Source organism: Lipotes vexillifer, unplaced genomic scaffold (assembly GCF_000442215.2).
Source record: "Lipotes vexillifer unplaced genomic scaffold, Lipotes_vexillifer_v1.1 scaffold1587, whole genome shotgun sequence".
Lineage (NCBI taxonomy): Eukaryota > Metazoa > Chordata > Mammalia > Artiodactyla > Lipotidae > Lipotes > Lipotes vexillifer.
This window is the reverse complement of record NW_006790570.1, coordinates 294,439-307,177: the sequence shown is the minus strand read 5'-3', so window position 1 is coordinate 307,177 and position 12,739 is coordinate 294,439. Positions and strand designations below refer to the sequence as shown.

General features: G+C 46.4%; 1 protein-coding gene across 1 annotated transcript in view; it reads right to left on the bottom strand.

Annotated features, from left to right (window-relative positions):
• The window catches only part of SLC38A1 (solute carrier family 38 member 1), a 72,058-nt gene extending 59,815 nt beyond the window's left edge, over window positions 1-12,243 (bottom strand). The window contains exon 1 of the mRNA XM_007463829.1: window positions 12,098-12,243. The gene's annotated coding sequence lies outside the window, so the exon portion shown is untranslated. The remainder of the gene's footprint in view (window positions 1-12,097) is intronic.
• Between the last annotated feature and the right edge of the window lie 496 nt (window positions 12,244-12,739).

The window sequence follows — 12,739 nt, the reverse complement described above, 5'->3', positions numbered from 1 at the left end:
AATCAGAGAAGAAAAGGAAATAAAAGGAATCCAAATCGGAAAAGAAGAAGTAAAGCTGTCACTGTTTGCAGATGACATGATACTATACATAGAGAATCCTAAAGATGCTACCAGAAAACTACTAGAGCTAATCAATGAATTTGGTAAAGTAGCAGGATACAAAATTAATGCACAGAAATCTCTGGCATTCCTATATACTAATGATGAAAAATCTGAAAGTGAAATCAAGAAAACACTCCCATTTACCACTGCAACAAAAAGAATAAAATACCTAGGAATAAACCTACCTAAGGAAACAAAAGACCTGTATGCAGAAAATTATAAGACACTGAAGAAAGAAATGAAAGATGATACAAATAGATGGAGAGATATACCACGTTCTTGGATTGGAAGAATCAATATTGTGAAAATGACTCTACTACCCAAAGCAATCTACAGATTCAATGCAATCCCTATCAAATTACCAGTGGCATCTTTCACAGAACTAGAACAAAAAAATTCACAATTTGTTTGGAAACACAAAAGACCCTGAATAACCAAAGCAATCTTGAGAACGAACAACGGAGCTGGAGGAATCAGGCTCCCTGACTTCAGACTATACTACAAAGTTACAGTAATCAAGACAGTATGGTACTGGCACAAAAAACACAAAGGTAGATCAATGGAACAGGATAGAAAGCACAGAGATAACCCCACGCACATATGGTCACCTTATCTTTGATAAAGGAGGCAGGAATGTACAGCAGAGAAAAGGACAGCCTCTTCAATAAGTGGTGCTGGGAAAACTGGACAGGTACATGTAAAAGTGTGAGATTAGATCATTCCCTAACACCATACACAAAAATAAGCTCAAAATGGATTAAAGACTTAAATGTAAAGCCAGAAACTATCAAACTCTTAGAGGAAAACATAGGCAGAACACTCTATGACATAAATCACAGCAAGATCCTTTCTGACCCACCTCCTAGAGAAATGGAAATAAAAACAAAAATAAACAAATGGGACCTAATGAAACTTCAAAGCTTTTGCACAGCAAAGGAAACCATAAACAAGACCAAAAGACAACCCTCAGAATGGGAGAAAATATTTGCAAATGAAGCAACTGACATAGGATTAATCTCCAAAATTTTTAAGCAGCTCATGCAGCTCAATAACAAAAAAACGAACAACCCAATCCAAAAATGGGCAGAAGACCTAAATAGACATTTCTCCTAAAAAGATATACAGACTGCCATCAAACACATGAAAGAATGCTCAACATCATTAATCATTAGAGAAATGCAAATCAAAACCAAAATGAGATATCATCTCACACCAGTCAGAATGGCCATCATCAAAAAATCTAGGAACAATAAATGCTGGAGAGGGTGTGGAGAAAAGGGAACACTCTTGCACTGCTGGTGGGAATGTGAATTGGTACAGCCACTATGGAGAACAGTATGGAGGTTCCTTAAAAAAGTGCAAATAGAACTACCATATGACCCAGCAATCCCACTACTGGGCAGATACCCTGAGAAAACCATAATTCAAGAAGAGTCATGTACCACAATGTTCACTGCAGCTCTATTTACAATAGCCCAGAGATGGAAGCGACCTAAGTGTCCATCATCGGATGAATGGATAAAGAAGATGTGGCACATATATACAGTGGAATATTACTCAGCCATAGAAAGAAACGAAACTGAGCTATTTGTAATGAGGTGGATGAACCTAGAGTCTGTCATACAGAGTGAAGTAAGTCAGAAAGAGAGAGACAAATACCGTATGCTAACACATATATATGGAATTTAAGAAAAAAAATGTCATGAAGAACCTAGGGGTAAGACAGGAATAAAGACACAGACCTACTAGAAAATGGACTTGAGGATATGGGGAGGGGGAAGGGTAAGCTGTGACAAAGCGAGAGGGTGGCATGGACATATATACACTACCAAACGTAAAATAGATAGCTAGTGGGAAGCATAGCAGAGGGAGATCAGCTCGTTGCTTTGTGACCGCCTGGAGGGGTGGGATAGGGAGGGTGGGAGGGAGGGAAACGCAAGAGGGAAGAAATGTGGGAACATATGTATATGTATAAGTGATCCACTTTGTTATAAAGCAGAAACTAACACACCATTGTAAAGCAATTATACTCCAATAAAGATGTAAAAAAAAAACAACAACAACTCATGACTTATCCAGTGTTCATGTCTCAGCTCTGCTAGGCCTTAGCCTCCCACTTTCTCTCTACTGGCTTCCCCGACTTCTGTCAGTCACGCTCAGCCTCATATCTGGAAAGTAACGTTGAACTATCACCCCTCCCTCCTGTCTTTACTGCCAACAGTCTGAACAACTTGCCCCTGACATCATCACTCCCCTGAACCCAGGATCCACTGGCAAATCCAGGCTTCACCCTTCAGGAGCTGTGTTGACCCTGGGCAAGTAGGTTAACTTCTCTTTACCACAGTGTCCTCAACTGTAAAATGGAGATAAAGTAGTACCCATCTTACAGAGTCCTTATAAAGACTCCATGACTGGGTCCATGCTCGGCCTGATTCTGGTAAGCGAGGGTGACTGTCACTGCTACTATTGCTACCTCTTCCTGATCAAGGCAAGTGGCCTTTTCTCGGTCCTCATCCCTTCACTTCCCTGCACAGGAGGGTCACTGTTTCCTGACCTCTACCAGCTTGCCCCTCGCCGCATCCTCCTACACACTGCTTCCTGCCTCCTTTGCCAGCTCCTGTCCTCCTCCCAGCCTCAGTGTGGGCAGCCCTTCTCCCTCCACTCTTCCTTCGCACACTCCAAACTCTTTCCTTTGTAAGTTTCAAGCCTGAAGTGTCAGGCTTCACCCCACAAGGGCATCTTTCATATCTTTTCCCCCCAGGCCTTTTCATTTTACAAAACTAGAAATCCTCTGCGTTTTGAAATAGGATCTTCCTCATAAATACTACTTGCTAATGATCACGTCACTTAACATGGCATGTGGTTCTTCATCTGTAAACTGAGAAGGCTGCAGGGGAGAGGCAATCTCTCAGGTTCCCTCCTGCTCAGAAAAATTTCCACAAATTCTTTTCAGACCCCAGCTGCCCGCCGGCCCTCCCCACGTGGATGTTTGCCATGACCTCCAACTCCACGTGCCTCACTGAACACATCACCCGACCTCACACATCAGCTTTTCTATTTCTGTTCATGATAATGTTCGTTCCCCTCCTCACTCAGACACGGAACCTGGATATCTAATCAGTCCCCAGGTCCTATCAACATTCTTTCATACCGTCCCCTCCTTCCTCTCATTCCTTCCGGCTCCCCAGTCCTAGCCTGGCCAGTCACTCCCCGCCCCCCGGTGCTGCCTACTGAGCCCTACCCACTTCAGGAAGATGCAGGTTCTTCCTGAAAATCCATGTCTTGCACATTCCTCTTCCCCCCGCCGGCTTGCCAATCATAACTGTTCCTAATAGCTGAATCCCTGGAACCTCAAATTCAAGGCCCAGATTGCTCTCACCTCTCTCTTTCAATTTCTCTCCCACGATGTTCCTTCTGAACCTTCCATTCCTGTGATGGATCTCCTTATAAGCAGTTTCCTGCTTTGCTTCCACCATCTTGGTCCTAACATACTTCCCACAAACCCCTTCCCCATCAAGCTCATGCTCATTTAAGTACAACATTTCTTTCAAAGCCCATCTTGCTGGCTTGCATGCTTTTTTTTTTTTTTTTTTAATTTCAAGCCAAACTTCTCTGTGAGGTCTTCCTCCAATGACCAGCTCATGATTGATTATTTACTTGTGATGAATTCTTACAGCGCTTTTGTATAGATTACTCATTGGCTTATAGCAAGAGTTCTTATATATTTTCATGATCTCCTTATGGAGTTATCCAGTTCCCTAATTATTATACATTTTCAACTTCTCGAGGACAGGGACCACAGCTCTCTTAGCTCCCTAGCACACAGTGATAGTAAATATGTTAACAATAATGGTGATGACTAAATTGAAAAAGCAAGCTATGATAATCTGTCTATAGGCGATACAGCAGCAATCCTCACAAACACAATTTCACAGGAAAACATAACAAAAATGGGAAGTTAAAGGAAGCAACACATACAACCCCACAGCACAGTTTTCATTAAGTCTGCCACTTAATTTCTTTTACATTTGATCCGGGCATGTGAGAATTACGTGAAAGTGCATTTAAAACTGTAAAGTACTATATGAAGGGAAGGTATTTATCATGAGTATACTGGCCACTATGCCTGGAATGTTTGAGAACTCTTGGCATGATTTCTACAAGTTTAGAGAAAGGGTTGTATTAAAGGAGTGGTTCTCAACTGGGGACCATTTTGGCGCCCATCTGACCATGCCTGGAGACATTTTTTGTTGTCACAAGTGAGAGGGTGTCGCAGGCTTCTAGTGGAGAGAGATGCTGCTAAACACCACACAATGCACAGGGTGGCTGCCCACAACAAAGCCTTATCTGGCCCCAGATGCCAAGAGTGCCGAGGGTGAGAAGCCCCATGTTAAAGGAAGCTCACCAGAGGATCAGGACTGACCATTTCTGCATGGGGCAGAGACGAGCTGCTTACTTCCCTGGAAAGACTGCCCCCTGCGTCCTATCTTGTTCACAGTATCCCAGCACCTGCTCCTACCACTGCACAAGGCTGTTCAGGTTCCCAGATGATCTTTTATTTTCTTAATTTTATTTTTTTTATTTAACTATTTCATTTTGTTGGAAAATATTTGAGTAGGTAATACATGTACATAGTACAACATTCATAAAGTACAAAAGAGTCTACAGGGAAAAAAACCTCCTTCACTCCTTATCCCCCAAGAAGTTCCCACCCATGTTTTCTTCTATAACTTTTACAGTTTTATTTTTTACATTAAAAACTTTGACTCATCCAGATGATCTTTTAAATGTCGGTTATCAACATGACCAGCCTATGATGTTGGGGAGTTAACCTACCCATATTCAGATGTTTTGAAACTATTCTGATTTCTCAAAGTCAGAAAATATTAATAAACTCTAGAAGTTAATGAAGTTAATCTGTAACTCTGGATATAGGAGGACGGACTGTATATTACATTACAAAAACTAAAGTTTAACTTAATTAAAACAGTGAGGGTCTTTGAGCAGTGTGAATACCACAAAAGTAAAAATCTTTCTCATCAACTGAAAATTCATGGATTTAAATAATTATATACAGAGTTTAAAAACAGCTTGGCATATTAGCCTTTGAGAAATTATTTTTCTTTGCACATGTATGTTTTTGCTATAGTAATATCTGTGATCAAGGATTCCTATTGAACTAAAAACAATGAGCAGGAGTTTATTTTTTTTAAGTCCTAGCTGTTATGATAGCTAACTCCCAACAAAATACTCTAGGAAAAACAGAAATAATGACAATTTGAAAGCACCACAAAGTGCTTTCAAACTGCATGTAAGGAGGTTCATTTATAAATATAAATATTAAAAAATATGCCTAAAGTATTTGAAAAGAGAAAATATAATAAAACACACTATAACTAAATACCAAATGATGTTATAGTCCTTGAACAAGTTTTTTCTTCTCTTTGGACCTTTGTCTTAGACGGAATCTGAAGTTCAGATTAACTGATGCACTCTCAAAGATCTCTCCCAGTTCTAAAATCCTCTGAATTTATGATTCTGTAGACTGTTTCTTAATGAATCACTTTCATTTCAGAGATAAGAAGATGAGCTTGTGGACAAGTCTTTTGAATAGGTGACTTAGACTAGGAGTACTCAGTTCTGACTACACATAGAAATCACCTTGGGAGCTTTAGAAAAATAAGTGATAATCTGCCCCCCTAACGCACACCAGTTTCTGATTCACTTGGTCTAGGATGGAATCTAAGCATGGATATTTTAAATGCTCTGTAGGGGATTCTAATGTGCTGCCAACATTAAGATCTACAGAATACGTTGGGTTGGCCAAAAAGTTCATTCAGGTTTTTCCGTGAGACGGTATGGAAAAACCCGAACGAACTTTTTGGCCAACCGAATACCAAGGGTTTAAAAACAAATGCAGCAGGAGCCCAAGCTGGTAAGCTGAATGAGCAAAGCAGATTGGGCACAAGAAACTGGAGAACACGTGTCTCATGTATTTCAGTAAAAGTAAGACAGATCTTTTGGTTTCTTTTCAAGAAACGTCAGAAATCCCCAGGCTTTAAGAGAAATTCTGATACTGTACTTAAACGTTGACAACTAATTCCAAACAATTTTAAGAGAACGTGGAGGTCCCACAAAATCTACCCACAGGTTTCATTTGGTTCTGTAGCCACCAGTCTGCAACAAAAACAAAACCAGTTCAATAAACCAAGCCCGGCTTTTCCTCTGTGCTCTGTCCTGCTGCTCTCCCGCTCAGAGCCTCCCCCTCCCAGACCTTGGGCCATAACCTCTCCCTTTCCTTTCCCTTTCCATTGTCTCTTTCTTTTCCAATCATCTTCATCATTCCTAAGAGATGGAAACTGAGACCCACACATTAAATCTTTATTTGGCCCTGGCTGCGTCACTGGATGGGCTTCTACGCCTGGGAAAATTCAGGTTATAAACTGTAACCTGAGACTGTGACTCCAAGATGTCAACAACTGGTGAGCTTTGCCAAGTCAGGGGAAAAGCCAGTCAAGCTCATAATTTCACATTACCAAGACTTTATCAGACAATATATGGAAGTCTTCATTTAATTTCTGCTTTTGTTTTGCTTGCTTTTAAATCTAAACCACCGCGTATGAGAATTATCCCTGGTGTTGTTGTTATTGTTGTTGTTGTTGTTGTTTTTAAATTCCTATGTCTGGGCTCTGCGGCAGGATGACTAAATCTGAATCTCTGGAAATGGAGTCTGGGCACTGGTAGCTTTCAAAAGACTCTAGGTGAGTCTGATGTGACGCTCACGTTGAGAATTGTTAATCTCTATCCGGCTCCTAAAACTGCCGATTAGCAGTGTGTTTAACTCCAGATGACTATCATCTTGAGTTCTTTTAACTTGTTCAAAGATGTTCTCACCTCTCTTCTCATTGTACCTTCACAACTCTGTGAGTTTGGCAGCTTGGACACTATCATCAGCATTCGACAGGTGAGAAAATGAGGCATTAAAAATGTTAACTGGGGCTTCCCTGGTGGCACAGTGGTTGAGCGTCCACCTGCCAATGCAGGGGATGTGGGTTCGTGCCCCGGGCCGGGAAGATCCCACATGCTGAGGAGCGGCTGGGCCCATGAGCCATGGCCGCTGAGCCTGCGCGTCCGGAGCCTGTGCTCCGCAACTGGAGAGGTCACAACAGTGAGAGGCCCACGTACCAAAAAAAAAAAAAAAAAAAAAAAAGTTAACTGAGTTGCCCCAGTGGACCCAGCTAGTTATTGGCAAAGACACACTGTAGCTTCACCTGAGGCAGAGTTCCTTGACTGCAACATGGCTGCTTGCAAAGTTTCCCCAAACCATGGTGCTTCCCCATCAGTGAATTCCTTTATGCTTAGTAGTAACCTTAACACACAGGAGGTGGGTAGAAAAACCAATGAATAAAATGCGATCAACTTCCAGAAATAAGTGTAACAATGTGCTTTTTTTCTTATCATACTTAACCCTTCCCTTATTTTACTTATTTTTATTATTTATTTATTTTTAACATCTTTATTGGAGTGTAATTGTTTTACAGTGTTGTTAGTTTTTCCAGCTATACATATACATATATCCCCATATCCCCTCCCTCTTGTGTCTCCCTACCCCCGTCCCTATCCCACCCCTCTAGGTGGTCACAAAGCACCGAGCTGATCTCCCTGTGCTATGCGGCTGCTTCCCACTAGCTATCTGTTTTACATTTGGTAGTGTATATATGTCCATGCCACTCTCTCACTGCGTCCCAGCTTACCCTTCCACGTCCCCGTGTCCTCAAGTCCACTCTCTATGTCTGTGTCTTTATTCCTGTCCTGCCCCTAGGTTCATCAGAACCTTATTTTTTTTTTTTTAGATTCCATATATATATGTGTTAGCATACGGTATTTGTTTTTCTCTTTCTGACTTACTTCACTCTGTATGACAGATTCTAGGTCCATCCGCCTCACTGTTTTTAAAAGACTCGATTTAGGGTAAGTGTTCTAAGTTGTCCTTCTGTGAAATCTATGATGCTATTTGGAATGTGCTTCCTTCCACGAACCTGCACACCACCTTTCATAGATGCACATTCTCCCAGGGACTGAGAACATTCAGGTAGTTTCCATTAAGGTATTATTTTCAGAGTATTTTCAAATGATTAAATATTCATTGAATATTAGAGGTAAGGGGAACTTTCCTGATCAGCTTCCCCCATCTCTTCTGATAGATGAGAAACCTGAAGTCCCTTGGTTTTTTTTTTTTGTTTTTTTTTTTTTTGCGGTACGTGGGCCTCACACTGCTGTGGCCTCTCCCGTTGCGGAGCAACAGGCTCCGGACGCGCAGCCTCAGTGGCCATGGCTCACGGGCCTAGCCGCTCTGCGGCATGTGGGATCTTCCCGGACCGGGGCACGAACCCGTGTCCCCTGCATCGGCAGGCGGACTCTCAACCACTGCGCCACCAGGGAAGCCCTGAAGTCCCTTTTAATTCAATATATATGGACCACTAATATGGTGCCAAGCACTGTACAACCATTATCCTCATTAAACCTTCTGAATAACTCATCATACCACTACCACCACGTTTAACAAATGGGGGGTGGGGTGGGGAATGAGGCTCAGAAATGCTAAAAAAAACACAAAACTTGCTCAAGGTCCCCAGGCTGGAGACCTGGGACTGATTCAAAGTGTATGTCCTTATCCTCCACCTTCCATCACCTGGACTGATGATGGCACAAAAAGTGAAAGATATAAATCTTTATTTAAAGGTGAGGTGATCAGTGGTCACATTTGATGAGGTAGAAAAGTGGCATCTGGGCTAAGCCTTCACAAATATATAGCATTTCAGTAGGCATTTCAGTTTGGAATCAACATCAATATTGAGGCAGAAAAGTGAAAGGAAGGGTATAGGGTGAACTGGGAGAAAGAGGTGAGGATTGTGGAGGGTCCCGAGTGCCCAGCTAAGGAATTTAGACTTCAACTGTAGGCGACTGGAACCCACTTAAGGTTTTCAGAAGCAAGATGAGTTTTAAAAAGGAGTTTTAAAAACATAGATCACATGGAAGTGTCGAGATTGAATTGGGGGAGCAGAGCTTGGTACAGAGATCAGCTAGAAGCCCCTCACACCTCCTTTGCCGGCCGCTTCACTCTTTCTCGCGCACTGTGCTTGCATCTGCCCCCCTGAGCGCTGGTTTCTTCGGGGCACCTCAATGTCCGTTTCACCGTTCTTGTTATCCCAACCGACCGCTGCAATTGCCCTGTCTAGGGCAGATAACAGAGACCTGAACCCGGGCAGTGGGAATGGAGATGAAAAAACAGATTTGTGGAGCATTTGCAGCACCTGGTAACTGCTCAGAAGCGGAGAGAAGGTAAGAGAGAAGGAGAAGCAGAGTAGAAAAAGACTCTGAAGTTTCAACTTAACAGGGGAACAAATAATGAGATACAGAAAGAAAGGGATGGCCAGCAGTAGCACAAACAACAACAGTAGCACAAACAACAACAAACGACAGTAGCACTGAACAAGGTGTTTTGGCCAAGGTCTCAATGCAACAGGCATTTATTAAGCAGCTACTCTGTGCTGGGCATTAGGGGAGCAGTAACGAATTAGACTGGTCTTTGCCCTCAAGTATCACCCAGAGGGAGGAAAAGACAGCCTAGCAATAACCAGGTTCCTGGCCTCTTAGTCTCAGGACAAATGTCCCCTCTCACACAGGCCCTCCTAGAGGGTCATCTGTCTCAAGCACCCTCCCCCATCACACGATCCTGTTTTATTTCTTCATTGCTGGAACGAATCTCCAAAATTCATTTATAGGTACATTTATTGTCTGTTTCCCCCAGGAGAATGGAAGTCTCACGGAAGCAGGAACTTTACCTTGCTAGTTGCTAACTGCCACATAAACCCTCAGTAGGAAAAACTCATTGAATATGTTGGAGGGGAAAAAAAAAAAGTGAATAAACGTCAAGGTTAAGACCTCGAGCCAAACTAGGTGAGTTTCTCGATGCCTAAGGCGACATACTGAACACCGAATTAACTCTGAAGGGTAAAGCCATTTTGAGATTGGGGTCCAAAGCGAAATCCAGGGGGCCCACCATGGATCAGAGCCCTGACTTGGCTGTTTTGCATAGATTTCAGGAACACCCACCCAGCGAGAGATATTTAACAATGAGGCCAGCCAGCCGCCTGGCTCAGGTTTTATTTCAGTTGTCCTTCTGACGTCAGAAGAAGCACGAGTTGCTGCACAGTTTCTTCTATCAAGGTGACAAATTACAGCCTTGCTGGGCCCAGCAGTCTGCAAACCATAGATTTATTCTCTCCTCCCCCTTATATTAAAATTTTTTAAACCCACGGCAGAGATGTCAGATTCCTTTCCAAATGCAAATAAATCCTGTTTCCTAGCTCTCGGGTCTTTTTTCACTCGTGAAATACATCACCAGGGATTCGTATGCGGAAGAATGTGATGCTGGTGGCAGTTAGTGCAATAAACACCGGGTCCGCGCCGCGGAGTGGGACACAAAGGGCTCTCAAAATTGTGGCACCACCTTCCTAAGCCGCAGACAGCCTGTGAAAGGCACCCGAAACTCCGTGACGCGCTTACCGCGAAATTCCTTTTGCCGCCATATGCACTTGTACCTTCTCTGACTGCAGTTCAGCCCAAACCCAGGGCCGGGCGATTCCGCCGGGAAGCAGCGCCCAGGCAGCCCTGTAACCTGGAGGTCCCAGTGGGTGCTGAGGAGCCCGATGCTCCGGAAGGCGGATTACGGTGGGGGGCGGGGACGCGCACCAGGGCGAAGGAACGCCTTCCTCCGGGCACGGCCGCGGCGAGGTTCAGGGCCTTTTGTGGCAACATTTAGGGAAGCGAGCGAGATGCGGGGGTGGAGGGAGGAGGTGGGAGCGCAGGCGAGGACTGTCCGCGCCCGCGGCCCGCGCAAGCGGTGGCCTTTTGTTCGCCCGCTGAAGCGGATCCCAGCTCTCAGAGTGGCACTTCTCTCTGTCTCTCCTTCATTTGGGAAAGAACTTCTTTGGGGCGGGAAAGGGCAGTGAGTCACTGCCGGCATCCTTTAGCAGTCAGCCCCCCACCTCCACCCCACGGCCCGCATCCTCCCACTCCTACGCATACTGAGAGCGGGGCAGAGCTCGAGAAGGGCCGGCAAGCGTGCTCCCGTTTACTCGGGCTCCGCGCCTCCGCTCCCCGACCCGCGGCCAGTCCCCGAGACCCAGACGGGCGCACACACAGTCCCGAGGACATCACATGCTCTCCTCGGGGCCCTGCGGACACAGGAAATTCCCCGCAAGTGCCCGGCATTCAAACACTCCTCGGGTATGCAGTCGCGCGCCCTCACCTCGGCCGGGCTCTCCAGACCCTCGTGGTCCCTCAGCCACGTATGACTGAACCAGATCTGGTGCCACAATCTGCCCCTAAGAAAACAGACTCCAGAAGTAAGCCAGAGCCCATGCAAAGGTGAAATAAGGGGCTCCGGCACCTCCTTACACTGTCGTGGGCGGTCAGGAGAACCGGAGATCTGGACTTTTCCTAAAAGCAAAATCCGAACGCATCCGGCACAGCCGCGCACTCCTTCCTTTCTCGCCGCATGGATGACTTCTGCATTACCGCCTCCTCTCACATGTAAAACATCCCTTTCCTCCCCGCCGCCGCTCCCTCAGCTCTCCCCGGGAACGCGAAATCACCTTACCTCGGGCAATAAAGGAAAAGTGGCAAAAGGAGACGTCAAGGTTTCCGCCCTTCCGGGATTTTCCCCCGGCCGTGCGATGTCCTTTGTGTCAAGGTCTGGCTGCCTCAGCGGAGGAAAGGTGGCCTCCGTCAGTGAGGTCTGGGCGGGGAGGCTCAGCGTGGCGTGGCGGATTTCCGAGGAAGGTGAAGGGCGGCGACCTTCAGGCGGAGCGGCGTGGCTGCCCCAGCCCGCGCTCTCCTGTCTCTCCTCCTCCTTTCGGAGCCGATTGCATCAGAATCTCCCCCCACCACCAACCCCCACCCACACGGTGCTCGCCAGCCTCGCACTTACATCCACATGCTCGGCCGCCGAGGGTCTCGAATCGCGGTCATTCTCCTATTGGGGGGCGCGTCGCCCCTGTGCATCCATGGCTCGTGACGGTTTAGCTGGGAAAGTCAGGCTATTCCTCCGCGTCCAGCGTGCCGTCGCCTCCCCTCCTGCACGCCCGCTCTTTAACCGAAGCTGCGTGTCACTCAGCGGTGCCCGTCACATGGTACCTCTGCCGGCGGCCGCCCCTTGCTACCTCCTTGTCGCCGCCCGCCGAGGATGCAGCGACCGCGGCCGGCGGAGACTGAGCATCCGGGAAGAAGGGAGGAGTGAGGGAGGGGCGGCGGGGCGTGCGTGTGCGGGGCGCGCCGACAGTGGCACCGGGAGCAGAGGCTGCGCGCAGCCTGGACACCTGCCCCACGCCCGCCTGGGGCCTGGCAGCGAGCCCAGAGCCCAGCTGCGGCGGCGGCTGGAGAGACCTCGGGGATGGAGGAGGTGGGGGCGGCTTGGAGGGCGCGGAAGGAGGGGAGGAGGGCTGCGCCCTGCGGGACTGGAGGGGCGCTTTTGGGGGCAGCGCCAAGGCCAGGCCGGGGCGCGGGAGCGAGGGGAGCTGCATCGTGGGAAGGGCGCCGCGTGAGGATGGCCGTGGGAGTGGCTGGTCCTGCG